Below are 22,356 nucleotides of genomic sequence, written 5' to 3'. Positions count from 1 at the left end.
ATTTCCCAGTTTCTCCATCTTATCCTGATGGTGCCACCTTCCATCAGCTTGCCTCTGACATGACCAAAGTCCACAGTTCAAATGTGTGCAGGCTATGTGGATTGGCCACAATAAATTTCCCATTGTGTCCAGGGATGTGCAGGCGAGGTGGATTATCCATGGGAAATGCAGGGATAGGACAGGGGTGGTAGGTCTGGTTGGGAGGTATGGGAGGGTAAGTGTGGACTTGATGGGTGGAATGGCCTGTTTACATATTGTCGGGTCTCTATGATTCTGTGTCCTCCCATTGTGGTCAACCATATCTGATCCATCTCCCAAACTTCTGCGTTCACCCACTTCCCCAGCCTGTCAGGACAACAGTAGAGTTTCTCCTTGAGCCCACTTACCATCCTACCACACTCCACATTCAAGAGATCATCTTCTGCCATTTCCACAGCCTCCAACAGGATAACACCATGAAAGACATCTTCCACTCCCCTCGACTGTCAGCATTCCACCGAGACCCCACCCTCCATGACTCCCTGGAAAGCAATGAAAGCAATATGAAGTATACAAGGAAGAACAAAGTGAAAGAACACTATGAAAGTAAGCTAAGATCCATACATGCATCATGAGATGTATGTGCATTCCTGGGTGCACTGTGGCCAACTCGTGCGTGCCGAACAGATATCCTAAATAAATCTAGTTCCATTTGCCAGCATTTGACCCATATCTCTCTAATGCCTTCCTATTCATATACCCATCTAGCTATCTTTTGTATGTTGTAATTTACCAGCCCCCACCACTTCCTCATATATCCAAGAACATGGCAAGACACTAGAGAGGAAATTGCAGGGACCCTGGCTGATATTTTTGCATCATCGTTTGCCATGGGTAAGTTCCTGAAAGACTGGAAGGTCGTGAATGTTTTGCCTTATTCAAGAAAGGCTGCAAAGAAAAACTTGGGAACTATAGACCAGTAAGCCTAATATCTGTGGTAGGTAAGTTACTTGAAGAGATTCTGAGAGATAAGATATACTTACATTTGGAAAGACAAGATTTAATTAGAAGTAGTCAGCATAGCTTTGTGCATGGGAGATCATGCCTCACAAACTTGTTAGAGTTCTTTGATGAAATAACCAGGAAGGTTGATGAGGGCAGAGTGGTAGACGTAGTCTATATGGATTTCAGAAGGCACTTGATATGGTTCCACACAGTAGGCTGCTCTGGAAAATTAAATTGCATGGAATTCAGAGGGAGCTGGCAAATTGAATACACAATTGGCTTAATGGTAGGAAGCTGAGTGTAATAATGGAAGGATGCTTGTCAGACTGGAGACCTGTGACTAGTGGAATGCCTCAGGGTTCGGTGCTGGGCCCATTATTGTTTGTCAACTATATCAATGATTTGGAAGACATTGTGCAAGGCATGATTAATAAATTTGCAGAAGACACTAAAATAGATAGTATCATGGACAGTGAGGAAGGTTGTCAGAAATTCCAGCAGGACCTCGATCAGCTGGGGAAGTGGGCCAAGAAATGGCAAATGGAGTTTAATATAGATAAGTGTGAGGTGTGTATTTTGGAAAGTCAAATCAAGGTAGGAGTGTAGTGGAACAGAGGGACCTTGGAGTTCAGGTGCACAGTTCTCTGCAAGTGGAGTCACAGTTAGTTAGGCCAGTGAAGAAGGCTTTTAGGACACTGGCCTTTTTCAGTCAGAGCATTGAGTATAGAAGTTTGGAAATTATATTTCAGTTGTACAGGATATTGGTGAGGTGCATGTGGAGTATTGTGTTCAGTTTTGCTCACCTTGCTATAGAAAGGTGGAAAGAGTGCAGTTATAAAGCTGGAAAGAGTGCAGACGAAATTTACAAGGATGTTGCCACGACTCAAGGATCTGAGTTATAGGGAAAGGCTGGACAAGCTAGGACTTCTATCTTTAGAGCAAAGGAGACTGAGGGGAAAGAAGCATATAAAAATCATGAGGCATGTTTACAATGAATGCACTCTGTCTTTTTCCCAGGGTTGGAGAATCGAGTACAAGAGGGCATCAGTTTAAGGTTAGAGGTGAAATTATAGAAGGGAACCTGAAGGGCAACATTTTTACAGAGTATGGTAGACATATGGAATGCGCTGACAGCGGAAATGGTTGAGGCAGGTACATTAACAACATTTCAAAGGCATTTGGACAAATACATAGATAGGAAAGGTTTAGAAGTATATGGGCCCAGTGCAGGGAAATGAGGTTAGCATGAACGGACATTTTGGTTGGCATGGACCGGTTTGGCTGAAGAGCCTATCCCTGTGCTGTAGAACTCTATGACTCTGATAGCTCATTCCATACACGCATTATCCTCTGCTTGAAAAAGCTGCCCCTTAGGTCCTTTTTATACCTTTCTTCTCTCAACTAAGACCAATGCCCTCTAGTTTTGGACTCCCCCACCCGAGAGAAAAGACCTTGTCTATTTACCCTATCCAGGCTCCTCATGATTTTATAAACCTCTATAAGATCACCTCTCAGCTTCCAATGCTCCACAAAAAACAGCCCCGGATGCTCCAATCTCTCCCTGTAGCTCAGACCCTCCAACCCTGGCAATATCCTTGTAACTCCTTTCTGAACCCTGTCAAGTTTCACAACATACTTCCTATAGCAGGGAGACCAGAATTGCCTGCAGTATTCATGTAGTGACCTCACCAACATCCTGTACAGCCACAACATGACCTGCCACTCCTATACTCAATGCACTGACCAATAAGGACAAGAATATCAAACTTTTTCACAATTCTATCTACCACTTTCAAGGAACTCTGAACATGCACTCCAGGGTCTCTTTACTCAGCTACACTCCCCAACACCTTATCATTAAGTGTGGAAGTCCTGCCCTGATATGCTTTTCCAAAATGCAGCACCTCAATTTATCTAAATTGAACTCCATCTGCCACTGCTCAGCCCATTGGCCCATCTGATCAATATCCTGTTGTACTCTGAAATAACCTTCGATGTCCACTACACCTCCAATTTTGGTGTCATTTGCAAACTTTCTAATCATACCCCACATGTTCACATCCAAATCATTTACATACATGACAAAAGAGCTGTGGACCCAGCACTGATTCTTGTGGTACACTGCTGGTCATAGACCTCCAGTCTGTAAAGCAACCCCCCAACACCACTCTCTGTCATCTACCTTTGAGCCAGTTCTGTATCCAAATAGCTAGTTCTCCCTCTATTCCATGTGATCTAACCTTGCTAACCAGTGTACCAGAGGAACCTTGTTGTTCTCCTTAGTGAAGTCCATATAGATTATATCCACCATTATGCCCTCATCAATCCTCTTTGTTTCTTCTTCAAAAAACTCAATGAAGCTCGTAAGACAGGATTTCCCAGGCACAAAGCCACGTTGACTATCTGTACTCAGTCTTTCCAAATATATGTCAATCCTGTCTGTCAGGATTTCCTCCAACAACCAACCCACCAGCAATTTCAAAGTCACAAATAATTTTCCTCAACATCGAGATGCTGATTTTTCCATTCTTTTCATATTTACACAACTTTTTGCTATTGCCTGTGTCATACCCGAGAGCAGAAAACATACCCTCCATCACAATATTTCAGATTTTATCAAAAGTGTACATTTCCTGTCAAATATATCATTTCCTTTTTCGTAGTTTTCTGTCATTACTGCCTCCTGTGAACAGTTAGCCTATTGACCTAATAAAACGGCATTTTCAAAGAACTTTTATTCCTCGAGGAACTGAAGTCTATAATGTCCAAAATATGTATCCTGATTCTAAATGAATGAGTACTTTTTAAACTGTGAAAATCCTGCTTGGTTCCATCCACCAGTAACTCACGGCGATAGCTTCTGAAGTATGACATTTAAATTAGATAAATAAATGCACTTTCCATGAAGGGAAAAAAACAATTCTTGAGTCTGCGCCACCATCGTCATTTCTGCCACCTCCAAACAGACCCCACCACCAAGGATACATTTCCCTCCCCTCCCCTATCAGCATTCCGGAAAGACCACTCCCTCCGCGACTCCCTCGTCAGGTCCACACTACCCCCCCCCCCACCAACCCAACCTCCACTCCCAGCACCTTCCACTGCAACCACAAGAAATGCAAAACATGCGCCCACACCTCCCTCCTCACTTCGCTCCAAGGCCCCAAGAGATCCTTCCATATCCATCACAAATTCACCTGCACCTCCACACACATCATTTACTGCATCCGCTGCACCTGATGTGGCCTCCTATACATTGGGGAGACAGGCCGCCTACTTGCGGAACGTTTCAGAGAACACCTTTGGAACACCAGCACCAACCAACCAAACCGCCCCGTGGCTGAACACTTTAACTCCCCCTCCCACTCCGCCAAGGACATGCAGGTCCTTGGCCTCCTCCATCGCCAGACCATGGCAACATGACGCCTGGAGGAAAAGCACCTCAACTTCTGCTTAGGAACCCTCCAACCACAAGGGATGAATGCAGATTTCTCCACCTTCCTCATTTTCCCTCCCCCCACCTTTTCTTAGTCCCAACCCTTGAACTCAGCACCGCCTTCTTGACCTGCAATCTTCTTCCTGACCTCTCCGCCCCCACCCCCTCTCTGGCCTATCACCCTCACCTTAACCTCCTTCCACCTATCGCATTTCCAACGCCCCTCCCCCAAGTCCCTCCTCCCTACCTTTTATCTTAACCTGCTTGGCACACCCTTCTCATTCCTGAAGAAGGGCTTATGCCCAAAACATCAACTCTCCTGTTCCTTTGATGCTGCCTGACCTGCTGCACTTTTCCAGCAACACATTTTTCAGCTCTGATCTCCAGCATCTGCAGTCCTCACTTTTTCCACCATCTTATAGCAAGTTAGGGGTGGGGTGACAGGTAGTCTCCTGAAATCCAACTAAACCTGCTTAGTAGTGCAGGTAATAAATAGCACAGATCAGACTTTGTTGATGCAATGCTTCATTTAAAACAATGTAATTTGATTTTTTAAAAAGGGATGTTCCAGAATTGTTTTAAAAATCAGTTAATTAATTTGGATTTAAATGTTGAAGTTATTTCAGATTTTTGTATAGTATGTTGTCAGTAACAGGAAAGAATATCCTACAGAATAATAAGTTGAAGTATCAATGAAGCTGCTCCATGTGCTTCTGAGTATTTCTGCTTAGTTTTTTTTAATGTAAAGCAATAGCTGTTCAGTAATTTGGGATCATTATCTCTATTGTAGCATTGGTTTTCCATGTTTTCATGGACCATTGAAAATTTAAAGGATTGTAACCCAGTAACTAAAGATAAATAAAATTATAGTCTGTGATGTCATATCTCATTTCCCCAGTACAGACATTCTAGTAAATTTTGCAGCGGATTTATACCATAACTTATGAACTGGAATAATTTTCTTGGACTTTTGTATGACATTACCCTACAACTAAGGCAGCTCAAAGGTCATTATAATTAGTTTATCCTGTTAAAATCAATAGTAATTCTAAATCTATTGCCACATAAATTGAAAAATAAAGCTGTTGGAGGTCTACAGACTTCTACCTGAGAAAGCAGGTTTGGTCTAAGGGTCATGCATAAATAGGAAAGAAACAGTAGAAAATTATGGATTGAATATTAATGTTTTTAATCACAAGACTGCAAATATGATCAAAGTGTCAAGTAATATGTTTTAATGCAAGATGAAGGAAGTTGCAATTGGACAAGGATATATTTGATTTTGAAGGCTTGAGTTCCAAAGTAACGCATTGGGAATTTACAAGATTAGATTCTCTACAGTGGAGAAAGTGAGGACTGCAGATGCTGGAGATCAGAGCTGAAAATGTGTTGCTGGAAAAGCGCAGCAGGTCAGGCAGCATCCAAGGAGCAGGAGAATCGACGTTTCGGGCATAAGCCCTTCCTGAAGAATTTTGTAGGAATTGAACCTGGGTCCCTAGTGCTGTGAGGCAGCAGTGATAACCACTGAGCCACCATATCACCCCAATTCTAATTGTATTTCTTCCATAAATACACAAACTGTATGTGGAAGCATTCAGTTTAAATCAGTGTCTGAACAAAACAGCAAACCTGCTTAAAATCAGAACATCTTACATCGACGCATGCAGTAGAATTGTAATGTCAGTATGTTAATTATATGCACAAAGTCTATTCCTATTTCTACCAGGATCTGCCATAAAAACATCAGACATTTTGTACTTATTAAAATGAAACAGTGAATGTCGTGAAATTTTCATAATCTATCTAATGAGATAGCATCATGAATGTAAATTTTTTTGTACAATTCTTGCTTGTGAAATAAAGCAGGAAAGATATTTTTTCTTTTACTTTGTCATCATCTGATTCGTAACTTTGTGAAAAGATCAATACATTTACTGGATAATTTTAGCTCACTTGGTGTTGTGATATGTAAAATATCCTAGCATACAACCAATTCATTATCAGAAACTAAACAATTGAAGGAAGTACCAACTCATTATGTGAAACCTTAGGTTCCATTTTCTCTCCCCAGATATCTTTGAAAGCAACTGGAGTTTGACTGTTTTTGTCTTTTGATCGTGGAATATGGTGATTTGTGACAAGGCCAAAATTTATTGCTATTTCTAATTGCCCTTGAAAATGAGTTGATAATCCATTTAATAGTCGTCTTGCAGACTGTGTGATGGAAGTACTCACGCACTATTGCTAGTTAGGGAGTTCCTGGATTTTGCCTCAATAAATAATGAAGGAGTGGTAATATATTCTCAAGACAGAATGATAAGCAGCTTAGGAGGAAGCTTGCAGTTTGTAGTGTTCCCAGGGGCTTTCTCCTCTTGTGCTCTATGTGGCAGCGGCTGTGCATTTGAAAGACATTATTGAAGAATGCCTCATGAGTTAGAGCAGGTTGTCTCTAGCTGATGGTAGATATTGCAAGTGTAGTATCTCTTATAGAAGGAATTAATATTTGATTTAGGGAATGAGGTGTTTATCAAAGGGGCTGTTTTGTCTTAGATGGTATTTAATGTTAGGGGCAAAAATAAAAATAGTATTTTGTTTCTGATTTATCTTCCAGTTTATCGTTAGTGTCAGGGTTTTAGGACCCTAAGGAGATAGATGTAGGCTTGCTTGCTGAGCTGGAAGGTTTGTTTTCAGACATTTTATCACCATACAAGGTAACATCAGCAGTGAGCCTCTGGATGATGTGCTGGTGGTATGGCTGGCTTTCCATTTATGTGTTTGGGTTGACGATGTCATTTCCTGTGATAATGTTATTTCTTCTGGTGATGTAACTTCCTGGTCTTTTCCTCAGGGGGTGGTAAATGGGATACAAGTCAATGTGTTTGTTGATAGAGTTCCGGTTGGAATGCCATGCTTCCAGGAATTCTCATGTATGTCTGTTTGTCTTGTCCTAGGATGGGATGTGTTGTCCCAGTCAAAATGGTGTCCTTCCTCATCTGTATGTAAAAATACTAGTGAGAGTGGGTCATTGTCTTTTTGTTAATGTTCATGTATCCTGGCAGCTAGTTTTCTGCCTGTTTGTCCAATGTAGTGTTTGTTATGGTTCTTGCAAGGTATTTTGTAAATGACATTCGTATAGCTTGTTTTCTTGGATAGCTTGTATAGAATCTTTCAGGTTCATTAGCTGCTGTTTTACTGTGTTGGTGGGTTTGAGGGCTACCATGATGCCAAGGGGTCTGAGTAGTCTGGCAGTCATTAGCTCATGTGGCATGATGGTAGTGACTCTACCCCTGAACTGAGAGACCTGGGCTCAAGTGCTAATTGCTCCAGAATTGTGTAAGAACTTCTCTCAACAGGTTGATTAGAAATATAGATTGTAGATAGTTATTGATTAGGATTTGTGCAGAATAAAAAAAACTTGCTCCTTTACAGTTCAAGCTTTGCTGTACATACGCATATGCATGGACTGCTGCATAATCTGTCGTAGAGTTGTAGCCAGTTCTATAAATTCTCTGCTTGGATAACTGTAGACCATAATTTCTCTTACTCATTGGGTTACAATCCTTAAATGTTTGCAATGACCCGTGAAAACATATAAGACCAATGCTACTTTAGAGTAATAATCTCAAATTACTGAACATCCATTGCCTTATGGATGAGCAAAATACTGAGCAGAGACATTCCGAAGCACATGGTCCATCTCCAACGAAGCCTCACCTAATTGTTCTGTAGGAAATGCTTCCCTGTTACTGAAAATAAAAAACATAAAAATAGCTTTAACACTTAAATATGAATTAATTGCTTTTTAAAAATAAGTTTATGAAATATAACCTTTAAAAATTTGTTTTAAATGAAGCATTGCATCAACAAATTCTGATCTGTGCACTTTGTTACCTACACTTCAAGTAGCTTTAGTTGGATTTCAGGAGACAAACTGTCCTCTCCACCCCTAATCTGCTATAAGATGGTGGCTCATACTCAGGATTTACTTTTTCCTTCATGAAAAGTGTATTTATTTACTCAATTTAAATGTAATATTTAAGAACAAGTTCTTAAGGGTCACAGGGCTTGCAACATTAACTCTGTTTCCTCTGCACAGATATTGTAAAACATGCTGAGTTTCTCCAGCAGGCTCTTTTTCTTGTTTGTTTTCTGTCTCCAGCATCTGCAGTTTTTTTTGTTTTATTTTAGTGTTTAATTCTCTGCCACATCTCTTTCAAGTATGCCCATCTTAAAGAGATTCTGCTCCTCGCTCTCTGACAGGAATGCCATTCTAATCTTTCTTCTAGGTCACCATCATTACTTTTTTGCTCCTAGTGTTTGACAAGACATTTGCCAAAAAATAACTCCCTTCCACAGCCACATCTCATTCCTCAGTAACTGCCTCCGGCTCCAATTCACCCCATGTGGATTCCACCTGAACTTTCAATCTTTATATTTTGAATCCACCCAGGAATGCAGATATCTCTGTGATGTACCACACCCCTCAGACAGCTGCATTCGCTGCATCCTGAGATCGGCATTCAGTGTTATGCACCTCCACCTGCACACTTTCGATCCCTCTCTCCATCAGCACCACCTCATGCTCTCTCAGAGCTGTCCTGCCCCTTCCCCCTCAGTTCTCCTTCATTCTTTGGTTCATTTGATGTTCTAACAATAAACCCCTCCTTTCTATTTCAACCATGGATACATAGGAAGAGGAGTGGGCCATTCAGCCCCTCAAGCCCTTTCAACGAAATCACGACTGATCTTTGATCCACCTCCATATACATGCCTTTGGTCCAAATCCTTAGTACTTTTGTTTAACCAAAAATATATATTTCCCTTGATACCTTAGCTTAACAAAAAATATCTATTTCAGATTTAAAATTAGCAACTGATCTGACATCCATTGTCATTTGTGGAAGAGAGTTCCAAACATCTACCACCCTTTGCTTCCTAACATCTCTCCTGAATAGTCTGGCCCTAATTCTCAGACCATGTTCCTAGTTTTATAGTCCCCAATCTATTCAAATAGTTCATCTTTATCTACACTTCTTTTCTTGTTAATATCTTGAAGACTATCATCAGCTTATCCCTTAACCCTTTAAATTTGAAAGAAAGCAGGTCTAATTTGTGTAATCTCTACTCATAAGTTAAACCCTGGCATTAAGGAATGTTAAAGCAGTTTTGAAGAAGGGTCGTTGGATTTAAAACATTAAATCTATTTTTTCTTCACAGATGATGCCATTTCTATTTCTGACTTTATGATCAGCATTAGGTTATGGATGAATCTGTTGAAAATGGTTGGGCCCAGAGCACTGATTTGAGGAATTTCTGTGATGATAACCTGAGACTGGGATGTCAACAACACAATTATATTCCTCAGTGCTGAATATGACACCTGCTCTGATTCTCATTGATTTAAATTGGACTAGGGCTCCGAGATGTCACACTTTGTCAAATGCTGGCTTGACGTCAAAGGTGGTCTCCACCACCTCATCTTTGAAATTCAAATCTTTGGTACATGCTTGGATCTGGATCTGAGAAGTTCTGGTGGGTCCCAACTGAACATTGATGAGTGGATTTCTGGAAACATTTAGATTGGAGGTATTGTCACAAATTGATAAAGGTTGTTTTCAGCATGAAGATTGGACTGTGTCTCCACAAGCATTGTGCAGTGGTCACTCCTACGAAGATTATCAAATGGAAGGCATCAATGAGCACAACCAAAGCTGAAGTCAGTGGAAATTGGGGATAAACTACACTGGTTGATAGCATACCTAACATTAAAAAAAAAGATGGTTATGGCTATTGGAGGTCAGTCATCTGAGCTCCAAGACATTTTTGCAGACATTCCTAAGGTTAGTGTTCCTGACCGAACCATCTTCAGCTGCTTCATTAATGACTTTTTTTTAAGATTAGATTACATTACAGTGTGGAAACAGGCCCTTTGACCCAACAGGTCCAAGCTGACCTGCCGAAGCGTAACCCACCCAAACCCCTACATTTACCCCTTACCTAACACTACGGGCAATTTAGCATGGCCAATTCACCTGACCTGCACATCTTTGGACTGTGGGAGGAAACCGGAGCACCTGGAGGAAACCCACGCAGACATGGAGAGAATGTGCAAACTCCACACAGTCAGTCGCCTGAGGCTGACTTTCAATCCGTAAGTTAAATTTTGCAATGTTCATTAAACAGTGTTCAACAAATCAGATACCCAAAGCAGTTTATGTCCAAATGCAACAAGACTTGGGCAATATCCAAGTTTGGGCTGACAAGTATCAAGAAACCCATAGTTTCAGGCTATTTTCATCACCAACAAAGGAGACATTACCATTGCCGCTCGACATTGAATGGTATTACCATGACTAAATCCTCCAAAATCAACATCCAAGGGGTTACCATTGACCAGAAACTCAACTGGACTAGCCATATCAGTACTATGTCCACAAGAGCCAATGACATCCACATCCCAAGAATGAAAAAATACATTTACAAATCTGCAACAGATAATTTGGTGATCATGAGGTTAAATAGGTAGTTCCTCTGGTTTTCTCATCAAATACACTAGGCTGTGTTCTTCAGAATTTGATTAGCTGAAGCAAAAACTTTTATTTGAAGAATGTTTAGTGTGTACTAAGATAGTGATTGTGGAAAGGAGAAATTTTGAGCAAAAATGTTTCTTTGTTGATGTTGAATAACCAACACAGATTGAGGTTTCTTTAAAACTGAAAATATAATTGAAATTTCCTTTCTAAATAATTCTGTAACTCAAGGATACATTTAAACTAGTAAAGTATTTGAGAAGTTACTTTGGGCACAAGATAGCACGAATGTTAGGAGGGACATGTGAGAAAGTTGCTCCAGATTGCTATCTGTTGGCCAGAACTCATAACTACACTGTTACAAACTGTGTTTACAAAGAGGACTTCACCTTAATCTTTTTTTCAATTTGTAGGATGTGGGTGACACCATTTGGCTAGGCATTAATTGCCCAAGTCATTTGCCCTCAAGAAGTTGGTGGTGAGCTGTCTTTATGGACAAGAATGAGGACTGCAGGAAGGGGAAGTCAACTCACCAAGGTACAAGGGGACAGACAAGTGGGGGAGGAAATAGGAACATAATAGCAATAGGAGACAGTCGGTGGAATAGAAACTCTGCAGCCGTGATTGTCAGTCCCAAAGGCTGTGTTGCCTGCCTGGTGTCATAAAGGAACACAATGTGAGAGAGGAATCATCACTGTGCATGTTGATAACAATGATATTGATAAAGCTTGGAAGGAGGTTCTGCTGAAAGATTTTGTACAGTCAGTAGCTAAACTAAAACGTGGAACCTCTGAGGTAATAATCTCAGGAGTGCTATTTGAGCCATGGGTAAACTGGAATTAGGTACATAAATTGAAGGAGTTAAATATACAGCTTAAAGATTGATGTGGGTGGAATGCGTTTCAGTCTCTGGGGCACCAGCACGGGTACTGGAAGCTGTTTGTGTGGGATAGGCTTTATTTGAACCACATCCTGATGATCTGAATAACTGGGCTATAGAGAAGAATTTTAACTAATTAGAAGCAGTGGATTCATGAGCGGTGGTGGTTTACGTAAGATTTCAAAATAAAGGGCAACTATTTTGATAATGATACTCAGACTGGGACAGGAAGAAACAAAGTATACAAATATAAAAATAGCAGCAAATAAGGTGAAAGGGAAACAAAGTTAAACAAGGCAAAAATAATAGCTCTTTACTTAAATTTATGTAAATATTCAGCAAAATAAATGATTTACAACACAATTGGTGGATAATAGAGATTAGTTTGACTGGGTCTGTATTCACTAGACTTTAGAAGGATGAGACGGGATCTGATTGAAATGTATAAGCTCCTAACAGGGCTGGACAGGCTAAACAAAGAGAGAGTGAATGGAGAACCAGGGAAGCAGTCTCAGAATATGGGGTAGACCACTTCGGACTAAGATGCAGAAAGATTTCTTCATTCAAAGGATAATGATCCTGCCATAGAATTCTCTGCCACAGAAGTTGTGGAGGCCCCATGTTGCAGAATATATTCAAAAAAGAGATTTTTTTAAGATTTAAAGGCATCAATGAGTATGGGGAGCAAGTGGAATAGAACATTGAAATACACTATCAGCCATGATCATACTAAATGGTGAAACGGGCTCGATGAGCTGAATGGCTGGCTCCAGATGCTAGTTTTTATGTTTCTTAAAGGGGTTCAGGAGGAAAAAAATCAACACAATAACTATTACTAGAGAAAAAAAAGTACTCAGGAAACTTATGAAGCTAACGTTCACTAGGTCTCTTGGACCTGATGGTTTGCACCCTAGAATATTAAAAGAAACAGTCACAGAGATGGTGAATGTACTGGTGGTAATCTTCCTAAAGATTCTGGAAAAGTGCCAGAGTTTGATTTGGATAAGGAAAGCCAAGGTTGCAGGTGACACAAAAGGAAGTAGGCAGACAAATATTTAGAATGACACAAAACTGTACAAATGAACATAGGCAGGCAGATGTAATGTTGGAAAATGTTAGGTTATGCACTTTGGCAAGAAGAACAGAGGAGTTGAATATTATTTAAATTGAAAAAGATGGCAGAACAAATTGGGGGTCTTTGTGCATGAATCACAGAAGATATACTGGCATTGGAGGTAGTCCAGAGAAGTTTCATTAGAAGTTTCACTGGAGTTTAAAAGAATGAGAGAAGACCTTATTGATTATTTGGGGTCTTGACAGAGAAGATGCAGAAAACTCGTTTCCCCAAGGATCAGAAGGCATAATCTCAGAGTAAAGGGTTGCTGATTTTAGACAAAGATGAGGGAACATTTCTTAACTCAGAGGTCATGAATCCTTGGAATTCTTTATGAAAGAGGGCCATCAAGGCTGGGTCATTTAAGTGTATTCAAGGCCAAGATAGGCAGATATGTAATTCGTAAGTGTTATGGAGGTAGAAACAAAAGTGGAATTGAGGATTATCAGCTTGTCTGTGATTTCATTGATGGGAGAGTAGATTTGAGCTGAATGGCCTAATCTACTCTAACATCTTATGGTCTTAACCACTGCATCAGTTCAAATGATGTATGTGTACCACAATACTGTTATGGAGGGAGTTCCAGGATTTTGAACAAGTGACACTGAAGGAACAGCAATACATTTTCAAAATCAGGGTGGCAAATTAACTTCATGAGTAACTTGCAGGTGCTGGTGTTTCCCTATATCTGCTGCATTTTTTTCCTTCTAGGTATTAGGGATTGCAAGATACTGTCAAAGGAATCTTTATGAATTTGATTGTAAAGTTTTTATTTCCTGTTATGCATTGTTGATGATTGAGATTTTATATGTATTTTTGTATTAGACTTCCTGTTATTGCACTTTTATTACTACAATTTTATATTCTTGCACTTAAGAAGATAACAACAATAACTTGAAGAAGGGAAAACACAGATTTAAAAAAAAAACAAAACCATTTATGATTCATGATCAGATTTTTAAAAATGATCACAGATGTATTATAAATAAAGAATTAATAGGAAAAATAGGACCTCTACTCATTAACTGTGGAATAATTTACAATTAGTCACAAGTCAACAGCAGATACCAGAACTTCTTTCCATCTAACATTTTTGAGCTCTTCTGACACTGAAAGAAATTTTATGACACAAGTTTAAAAGATCCAGATGTAATAAAACTTAAAATCCCTGAAAGTATAATGCAGAACATACTTTGTAGTTTAGAAAAAAAAAGTCTTTATAAGATGGAACAAGATATTGTACTTGAAAGGGTAATGGAAGCAGATTAAATAGTAACTTTAAAAAGGATATTGGATACAGACATGAAAAAGGAAAACATTGCCAAGCTACAAGAGCAGGAGAGTCAGAATGATTGACGAGCTGTTCAAAGACCCTCCACAGATGCAATTGATCAAATGGGCTCCTTCTGTGCTGCGAGGTTCTATGAGATAGACAGGTACAAAGTGTTTCTGACTTACTCTAAAACTTACCAATGTGAAGAAACCCTTGTTGAATCCAGAGCTGAGGAAGAGCAGAGAGAAAAAGAAGAGTTCGAGAAGAAGTGGGAGCAATAAAGTGAGGAAAAGGAAGGAAAGCATAGGCAGTCAGTTAGAGAAGTTGAGGGGAGAATGGGGAGGAGAGAAAAGAGAACAATAAGAAAGGAATGTATTGAACAGAAGAGGGATGGCAATGTGGCAGGATGTAGGGTGGGCTGGTCTTACGGTAATTTTCCATTGCTACTCAGTGATGTACTCAGCAATATGGTAGATTGATTAGTAGGTACATATACATGCAAAAGATAATATAAAATTTGCCAAAGGAAGAAATTAATACAATCTAGCTGGCTGACTCATTCTTCAAATTGAAGTAGGCTAAATGGTACAAGACAGCATAGAACATAGGAAAAGTAGTTGTGGTTCTGTTCGCCGAGCTGGGAATTTGTGTTGCTGACGTTGCAGATGTTGCAGGTGACATCCTCAGTGCTTGGGAGCCTCCTGTGAAGTGCTTCTGTGTTGTTTTCTTCGGCATTTATAGTGGTTTGTCTCTTCCGCTTCCGGTTGTCAGTTTCAACTGTCCGCTGCAGTGGTCGGTATATTGGGTCCAGGTCGATGTGTTTGTTGAGAGAATCTGTAGATGAGTGCTATGCCTCTAGGAATTCCCTGGCTGTTCTCTGTTTGGCTTATCCTATAATAGTAGCGTTGTCCCAGTCGAACTCATGTTGCTTGTCACCTGCGTGTGTGGCTACTAAGGATAGCTGGTCGTGTTGTTTCATGGCTAGTTGGTGTTCATGGACACGGATCGTTAGCTGTCTTCCTATTTGTCCTATGTAGTTTTGTGCAGTCCTTGCATGGGATTTTGTACACTACGTTGGTTTTGCTCATGTTGAGTATCGGGTCCTTTGTCCTGGTGAGTTGTTGTCTCAGAGTGGCTGTTGGTTTGTGTGCTGTTATGAGTCCTAGTGGTCGTAGTAGTCTGACTGTCATTTCAGAAATGTTCTTGATGTATGGTAATGTGGCTAGTCCTTTGGGTTGTGGCATGTCCTCACTCCGTTGTCTTTCCTTTCGGCATCTGTTGATGAAATTGCGAGGATATCCGTTTTTGGTGAATACATTGTAGAGGTATTCTTCTTCCTCTTTTTGCAGTTCAGGTGTGCTGCAGTGTGTTGTGGCCCTTTTGAACCATGTCTTGATGCAACTTCTTTTGTGTGTGTTGGGGTGGTTGCTTTCATAGTTCAGGACTTGATCTGTGTGTGTGGCTTTCCTGTATACCTTTGTGGTGAATTCTCCATTCGGTGTTCTCTGTACCATTACATCTAGGAATGGGAGTTGGTTGTCCTTTTCTTCATCTCTAGTAACTCTGATTCCTGTGAGTGTGGTGTTGATGATCCGGTGTGTGTTTTCTATTTTTGTGTTTTTAACGATTACAAAGGTGTCATCCACATATCTGACCCAGAGTTTGGGTTGAATTTGCGGTAAGACTGTTTGTTCTAATCTTTGCATTACAGCTTCTGCTGAGTTCAGAGATGGGTGAGCCCATGTGTGTGCCGTTGATTTGTTCATATATTTGGTTGTTGAATGTAAAGTGTGTTGTGAGGCATAAGTCCAGTAGTTTGAGTATCAACAAACACAGCAACCTGGACCCAATATATCGACCACTGCAACGTTCAGCTGGAACTGACAACCGGAAGCGGCAGAGACAAACCACTATAAATGCCAGAGGAAACAACACAGAAGCGCTTCACAGGAGGCTCCCAAGCACTGAGGATGTCACCTAGACAGGGGACGAAACGTCTGTAACACAAATTCCCAGCTCGGCGAACAGAACCACAACAACGAGCATCTGAACTACAAATCTTCTCACAATCTTTGAACATTGGATGGGTGTAGGGCAGGTGGAATGAAGGAAGCCATTCTTACTGGAAAGTGTGTCAGAGGGGAAGGAAAATAACTGAACAGAAAGGTGAGGAGTGATGTGTGTGTGGACACCTCGATGATCTTGACTAACTGGTCTGTAATAGTTAGAGAAAAGGACCAGATTTGAGAATGAGTAGCAACAGAACGTCTATGGTCTGATCAAGTGGAGCTATTCTGTAAAAAGGATCAGTGCACCACTACTGGATTGATAAACACTCCAATCAATTTATGAACAATTGCAGCTCAGAATTTTTTCTGGTCAGGTGGGATGAAAGGTATAGATATGGTTAGATTACCATTGTTCAGGAAGAAGAAAATAACATAATGATTTGTGTGTGGGCATGGAGGGGGTGGGGGGCGTAGGTGGGAGTGGACGTGTTGGTAGGGGCTGGAAGGATTCATTTCCCAATAATCTGAGAATGCGTGAGGTGAACTTGAGATAAGAGGGGATCATTTAAAAAAAATCAATATGGTAGATGGGTTTGAAGACCCAGATCAGCAATAATTTTAGAAGTATATGGTAGATGTAAAGTGCATTTGCAGTCAGGAGAATCAGAATTTTATATATGCGCAAAGTTGCAGTATTCGCCAAACTGCAACACATTTCATGAAAATATCCCTTCACACTCTGCCCCCTGACCAGAGGTGATTGATAGAACTAATTTCAAAGGTCCTTAGCTGAATAAGACTTCAGCAATCTTTAGACCTACATGAGATGGACCCAAATCCACGTTGAACTGACATTTCTGCTGTGTGAGTATAATAATGCACTTCCAGATTTTCAAATGGACAAATTTAATTTATACATCCAATAGCCTTGCTGCTTACAACCAGAAAAGGAAACTGGATGGGTAACTTTTCATCTTGAGTGGCCAGATGATAACTTGGAAGAGCAAATTAGTGATGTATCATAGAATTGGCATAGTTTTTACATCTATCAAGAGACAGAAATCAAAATCAGAGTAGGTTATAAAACAGGGGACTGACCTATTCTGTCAAGTTAATGCCTAGTGGATGAATTTTAATTTGTCATTTTTTAATTGTTTTTAGACATTTTATAATTTTAGTTCATTAATATCTTACAGCACGTGTACTTCTAAATTGTAAATAAATCTGATCAAATATTTTAACCAATATAGTCTAGCAGTCTTATTTTCTGCTTATTGAAAGGGAAAGGAGCAGAATAACATTGCAGTATCCACACGATTTCCAATGATCAAACACAATTATAAAATCTGGCATCAACACACCCATATATGTGCAGGTTGAGGTTTCAATCAGCTTGTTGAAATTGCCTTTTTTTTCCCAGTGAGCTCAGGACAAAAATGGTGCAATAGAACTTGAACTGACTAAAATTGGACTGGGGAACCTCAGTTTGAAACACTACAAAGATTAATTTCACAAATTCAATACAACTTCCACATGTTTCAATTTCATTCATTTGGAATCAAACTCTAACTGCATTATTTTCATCATTGAACCAGAATCTTTTACAAACATGCCTACACAAATTACAACTGGCAAGTCACCATAAATACACCAGAAATGAATTGGCTGATGTTTGCATGTTGTTTTGTTCCCCTGAGCAGTTTCAAGACAAGACAATCATGTGGATTGAGATCTATTTTGAATAAAAGACCATAAAATATCACAAGCAATGGTGTGCTGTTGCCAACTCAATCTAGAATAGCATTGCTGTAGGTCCAAGACAATGGGATAGGTTATTGTTTGTAATGGGAGCAGTGTCTCAATTTACATAATTTATAGTACCTCTGATCACCCAGTTTTCAAACAAATTTAGGAACAATACCTTGATATTCTTTTTGGGATGGAAAGGCATTAGTTGGTAAATAAAGGAAAGATCTTTTTAAGCAGTTCTATGATTAATTGCTGCTCAGGGGCAAGGATTAGGTCTTCACTCCAAAGTTTATATGATAAAAGGTCTTCTATCATGCAGATATTCTTCTGATCACTGCAAGAAGCACAGAAGTAATGAGGATTATCAACCTGTCTTTCATTCTCTGAGTTGTATCAGGATAGAATAAGGGGGTACAAGATCCAAATTCATATCCCCAGAAGGGCTTTTGTTGCCTTCATGGTAGAAAAGGAGCAAAGATTTGAAAGAATTGCATTCTGCCCGGTGGGTAGATGACTTAGCATTGCTAGCCTAAGTCCAGGAATTTCAGGGGTACTGTATTATTTTCGAAGAAATCAAGTATTATTGAATGGAAATTTAAAAACTCGAGATTTGATCAGCACCAAAGCCATATCCAAATATTAATTCATTTGTCACTTTAAATGCTTTCAAAAAATTGTGCATTTTGAGCACTATGAGTTGGAATTTACCCATGTTTGGTATGATATACACACCTACATTATATCAGTATACTATGATAATTTGATAAATGCGTGAATGTATACTTTTCTTTAAAAAAAGTAAAACTCTTGTCCACCTTGCATCACTCTGGTTCCAAAATCTCAGCTATTCCACAAGTGGCAAATGTCCTCGAATGAATTCTATTAATGCCTTCACACCGGGGAAAAATCCTTCTATGCTCATGACAGCAGTTACTGTGAGCTTTAAAGAAAATAAATGCTCATTGTGTCAGTCATGGGCCAAAAAAATCTCCAGATCCAAAAAAAACTTCTTTCTTGAAAGGAGAAAAACTAGTCCTCAGAATCTATCAGTTCGTTGTAAAATCACTCTACCTCAAATACATTGCTGTGTGAGGAATTAAGATCTGATTGTTCTGACAGGTTCCTGTGGTATCTAACCTCCCACTATCACCTTTTAATCAACCGGACTCGTACCTAGAGACACAAACAATATTATTGTAGACTTCAGTCCACCTCTAACTCGCATAATTGGCTCTAAGGACCACCCATACCATCTTTTTAACTGTTTTGATCAGTTAATCTTGATGAGCTCCAATCCCAGCTGCCAGGTTAATGCACTGGTTGTTGGCAAATAATTTGCGTTTTCTCTTACTGACTGCGGAAGAGCGGTAGAAAGTCACGACGCTTTTGCGAAGACAGCGTGCCCAAAACGAAAGCAGGGTCGAATCCATGGGTACAGCGAATTGTGGCAGTCAATCACCAATGTTAGTGTTAGGAGCAAACATTCCCCTTAGGAGGAATTGGATTTTAAACACCGTTCTGTATTTACAATCGCTGGATTGGAAATGGTTAAACTGCAGTATTGGCAGTGGTTCCATACTGGCTACTGTCAGTAAGCAAGGACAGCACTCCTAAAGTTATAGAGTTTTTTTTTGTTTAAATCATGTCACGCAGCAGTTGAGCTGAAATGTGGCCCCGTTACCGGTCCCAGTGCCGGAAAGGGAGTAAATTCCATTTGCTCTGAGGTCGATTGAAATGAGCAAAAGTTGAAATAGCGTCAGTCACATTTTGCCGTCCTGCGGGAAATTTCATTCATCACTCGAGTCGCCGTGTGTCGGGAGCAGCGAGCCTCTTGCGAATTGATGGCACATGACCTGGTGGGAAACAGGCGGTGCATTCAATGGACGCTGTTCAGAAACACACCGAGCCGGAGTCAAACTCGATCTGCGAGATAGCCAGCCGCACCAGAAGTGAAGGGCAGTTGTTGAGCGGAGTGGGGCGCAATTCCACAACACTTGGTGCTGAGAATTGCAGCACGGCGCTAGAGAGCAGGACTATTATCGATGCAAATCCACAGTGCATCTTTCAATGGGCCCGGGGAGTGGGGCGGTGTGGGAATTCTCGGACTTTAATCACTGCCCTGAACTGCAGTGTTTCTCGCGTTTGAACAGTGGAGGCTCGATTCACCCGTGCAATGCTTTAAAGGACTCTAGTTATTTACAAGGCTTGCTACATCAAGGCTGTGTGTGTGTTGGTCACCTGTCAGGAATACTGAAGTACCTCCTGCTGGCACACGCTGGAAATGCTCAGTCGCAAAGCCTCTCGCTTCTTTCAGATCTAGGAGGTGGGAAGCGAAGGCACAGGTGCTAAATCGGACGTGAATACCACCATTTCCTCTGGCAAACTTTCTCTCCCACCCCTGGCTTCACCATAGAGATGTTTGCATCCAACGGAAACAAAAAAAGTACATCAATGTGTGCGCGGTGCACTGGCGTCTGTCATCTTTAGGGCGAGCGCGTCCTTAGCTCACGCTCTCTCTCACGGAGAAATAATTCTAAGGATTGGTAGACAGGAACCGGCTGAAGAGCACCGACGAAACAGACATTCTGGCAGGCACCCGAGGTCTCCACTTCATATTCCCAACGTTTTCTTTCTCCCCCGCGAAAATTCCGTTTTGGTGTAGCGCCTCTGTGGAAGATCAAGGATTCCGGGTGTGGTGGGCTCCCACTTTCAGGGTAAGCGAGCGCTCTCAGTAACTTGGAATTAACACGAGTTTTATGCACAAGGCGACTCGACCGGTGGCAACACCGGCAAATGAGTTGCGACCTTTCGCAAAAATTAGTGCTAGTTAGAGTGCTTTGGCTAATCCCGGAACAGCTCTGAAATGTGTGTGTGAATATTAGGGCACGTAACAGCATGGTGCGAAAGATGTAACAGCATCTTTCTTTAACATTGTTAGCTGGGTTACTTTATATTCACAAAGATGTACCCCCATGTGTTTTGTAAACGGAACTGGCTTCAAATCCTTGAAATCGGTTCATTAACTGGACAAGGTTTGAAACTGTTCCTTAAAAGTCTTTTGCTTTACAAAATCAAACAGAGGTGGGCGTGGGCCATGTTATACTCCAGAGAGCGCAGCCAAACTTTTGCTTTGACGGAGTCTCTTATATTCGCTCTGTTGAGAGGGAGGGAGGGAGGGGGGGGGGGGGGGGTTTAGTGGGTAAGAATTGTTCGGGAGCATCTTCGGGATGCGGAGCAGGGGGACGTTCCAGGTGGGCAGTGACAAACTCTCAACTCAACCCGCTCAGGTCAAGGCTGGAGGAGGTAAGTCCGAGACACTGCTGAAAAAAAAAATCGGGGGGAAACAAATGGAAAAAAACCCCAACCTTTTGTTTTTGAACATCAGATTTGAAATCTGCGTAATATATTTGGAAACTTGACATCCCAGGTGCATTGCTACAATATTACCAGCTTGGGAGAAAAATGGATTTGTTGTGTAAATGTATTTTTTGTTTGTTTGTTTACCTTTCCCGAGTGTTTTTGACGTGCACTGCTGACAATCTCCCCAGCTGCCTCTTCTTGGTTAGAGAGAGAGAGAGAGAGGCGTTGATTTATTTTTGTTGCTCCTGGTTTCCAGGCAAAAAGAGTTTGGTGCCATAGAGGAGCCCCCAGTTAGAGACGCTCCCTGTGTCCTGGAGGTTACAGTGGGCGCGGGTCCCCGCCTCCTCTCAGGTGCGCACCTCCTGCGCCTTAGGTAACTTGGCGCGAGCGGCTCGGCTCCAGCTAATTGTCCCTGGCAGAGACACACCTGGTGCAGCGCGGGAGGCAGATTTCGCCTTCCTAGATCAAAGCATCACCTACCCCAGACCGTCGCTCGCCCGTGTGGACGCGCATACTCACTCACTCTCTCTCTTTCTTGAGTGCGACAGTTTCGTAAATACCGCATTCCCGTGGATGGACAGGTAGTTTTATTGGTCGCATCATCTTGCATCTCCATTACCTCCACACATACAAACTAGAAAATACCTGGGGTGGTAGTGGGCGAACCACGCGTCATTCTTCACGTAATTGTCGACGAATTTACCTTTCCCTGGTGATAAAATATCGTTAGCAACATAAGGAAATAGTTCAAAATATTGCGTGATGGAACAGCAAATTAGCGATATTGAAATCGCTATGTATTGGTTGTAGAATTGTCATTATAATTGTAATTAACAATTTGGTCGTTAATCTTAATTATCTGTCACTGCATTAAATCTTATTTATAGTGTGCTTTCCATGCAAGTGTAAAGATTACTTTGTGAAGTAATATTTCTTGCGCTTCCAATTAACTTGATGGAAAGAATGAGTCAATGATAAGTAGCTTATAAGTGTGTCCGGAGCTCTTGCAGTTGATTAACAT

At 40.9% G+C, this 22,356-nt stretch overlaps 1 protein-coding gene and 1 long non-coding RNA gene across 2 annotated transcripts in view; one reads left to right on the top strand and one right to left on the bottom strand.

The window, feature by feature from the left end:
* LOC140463622 (uncharacterized) overlaps positions 1-20,047 on the bottom strand; it is a 33,517-nt gene extending 13,470 nt beyond the window's left edge. The window contains exons 1-2 of the long non-coding RNA XR_011954705.1: positions 19,226-20,047; positions 387-521 (exon numbers count right to left, since the gene is read on the bottom strand). This is a non-coding gene — a long non-coding RNA (uncharacterized lncRNA). The remainder of the gene's footprint in view (positions 1-386; positions 522-19,225) is intronic.
* A 61-nt stretch (positions 20,048-20,108) lies between these two features.
* pcdh15b (protocadherin-related 15b) overlaps positions 20,109-22,356 on the top strand; it is a 1,519,471-nt gene continuing 1,517,223 nt past the window's right edge. The window contains exon 1 of the mRNA XM_072557866.1: positions 20,109-20,689. The gene's annotated coding sequence lies outside the window, so the exon portion shown is untranslated. The remainder of the gene's footprint in view (positions 20,690-22,356) is intronic.

This window comes from Chiloscyllium punctatum, chromosome 38, assembly GCF_047496795.1.
Source record: "Chiloscyllium punctatum isolate Juve2018m chromosome 38, sChiPun1.3, whole genome shotgun sequence".
Taxonomy (NCBI): Eukaryota; Metazoa; Chordata; class Chondrichthyes; order Orectolobiformes; family Hemiscylliidae; genus Chiloscyllium; species Chiloscyllium punctatum.
Note: the sequence above shows the minus strand (reverse complement) of the source record. Positions and strands in the feature narration are given on the sequence as shown.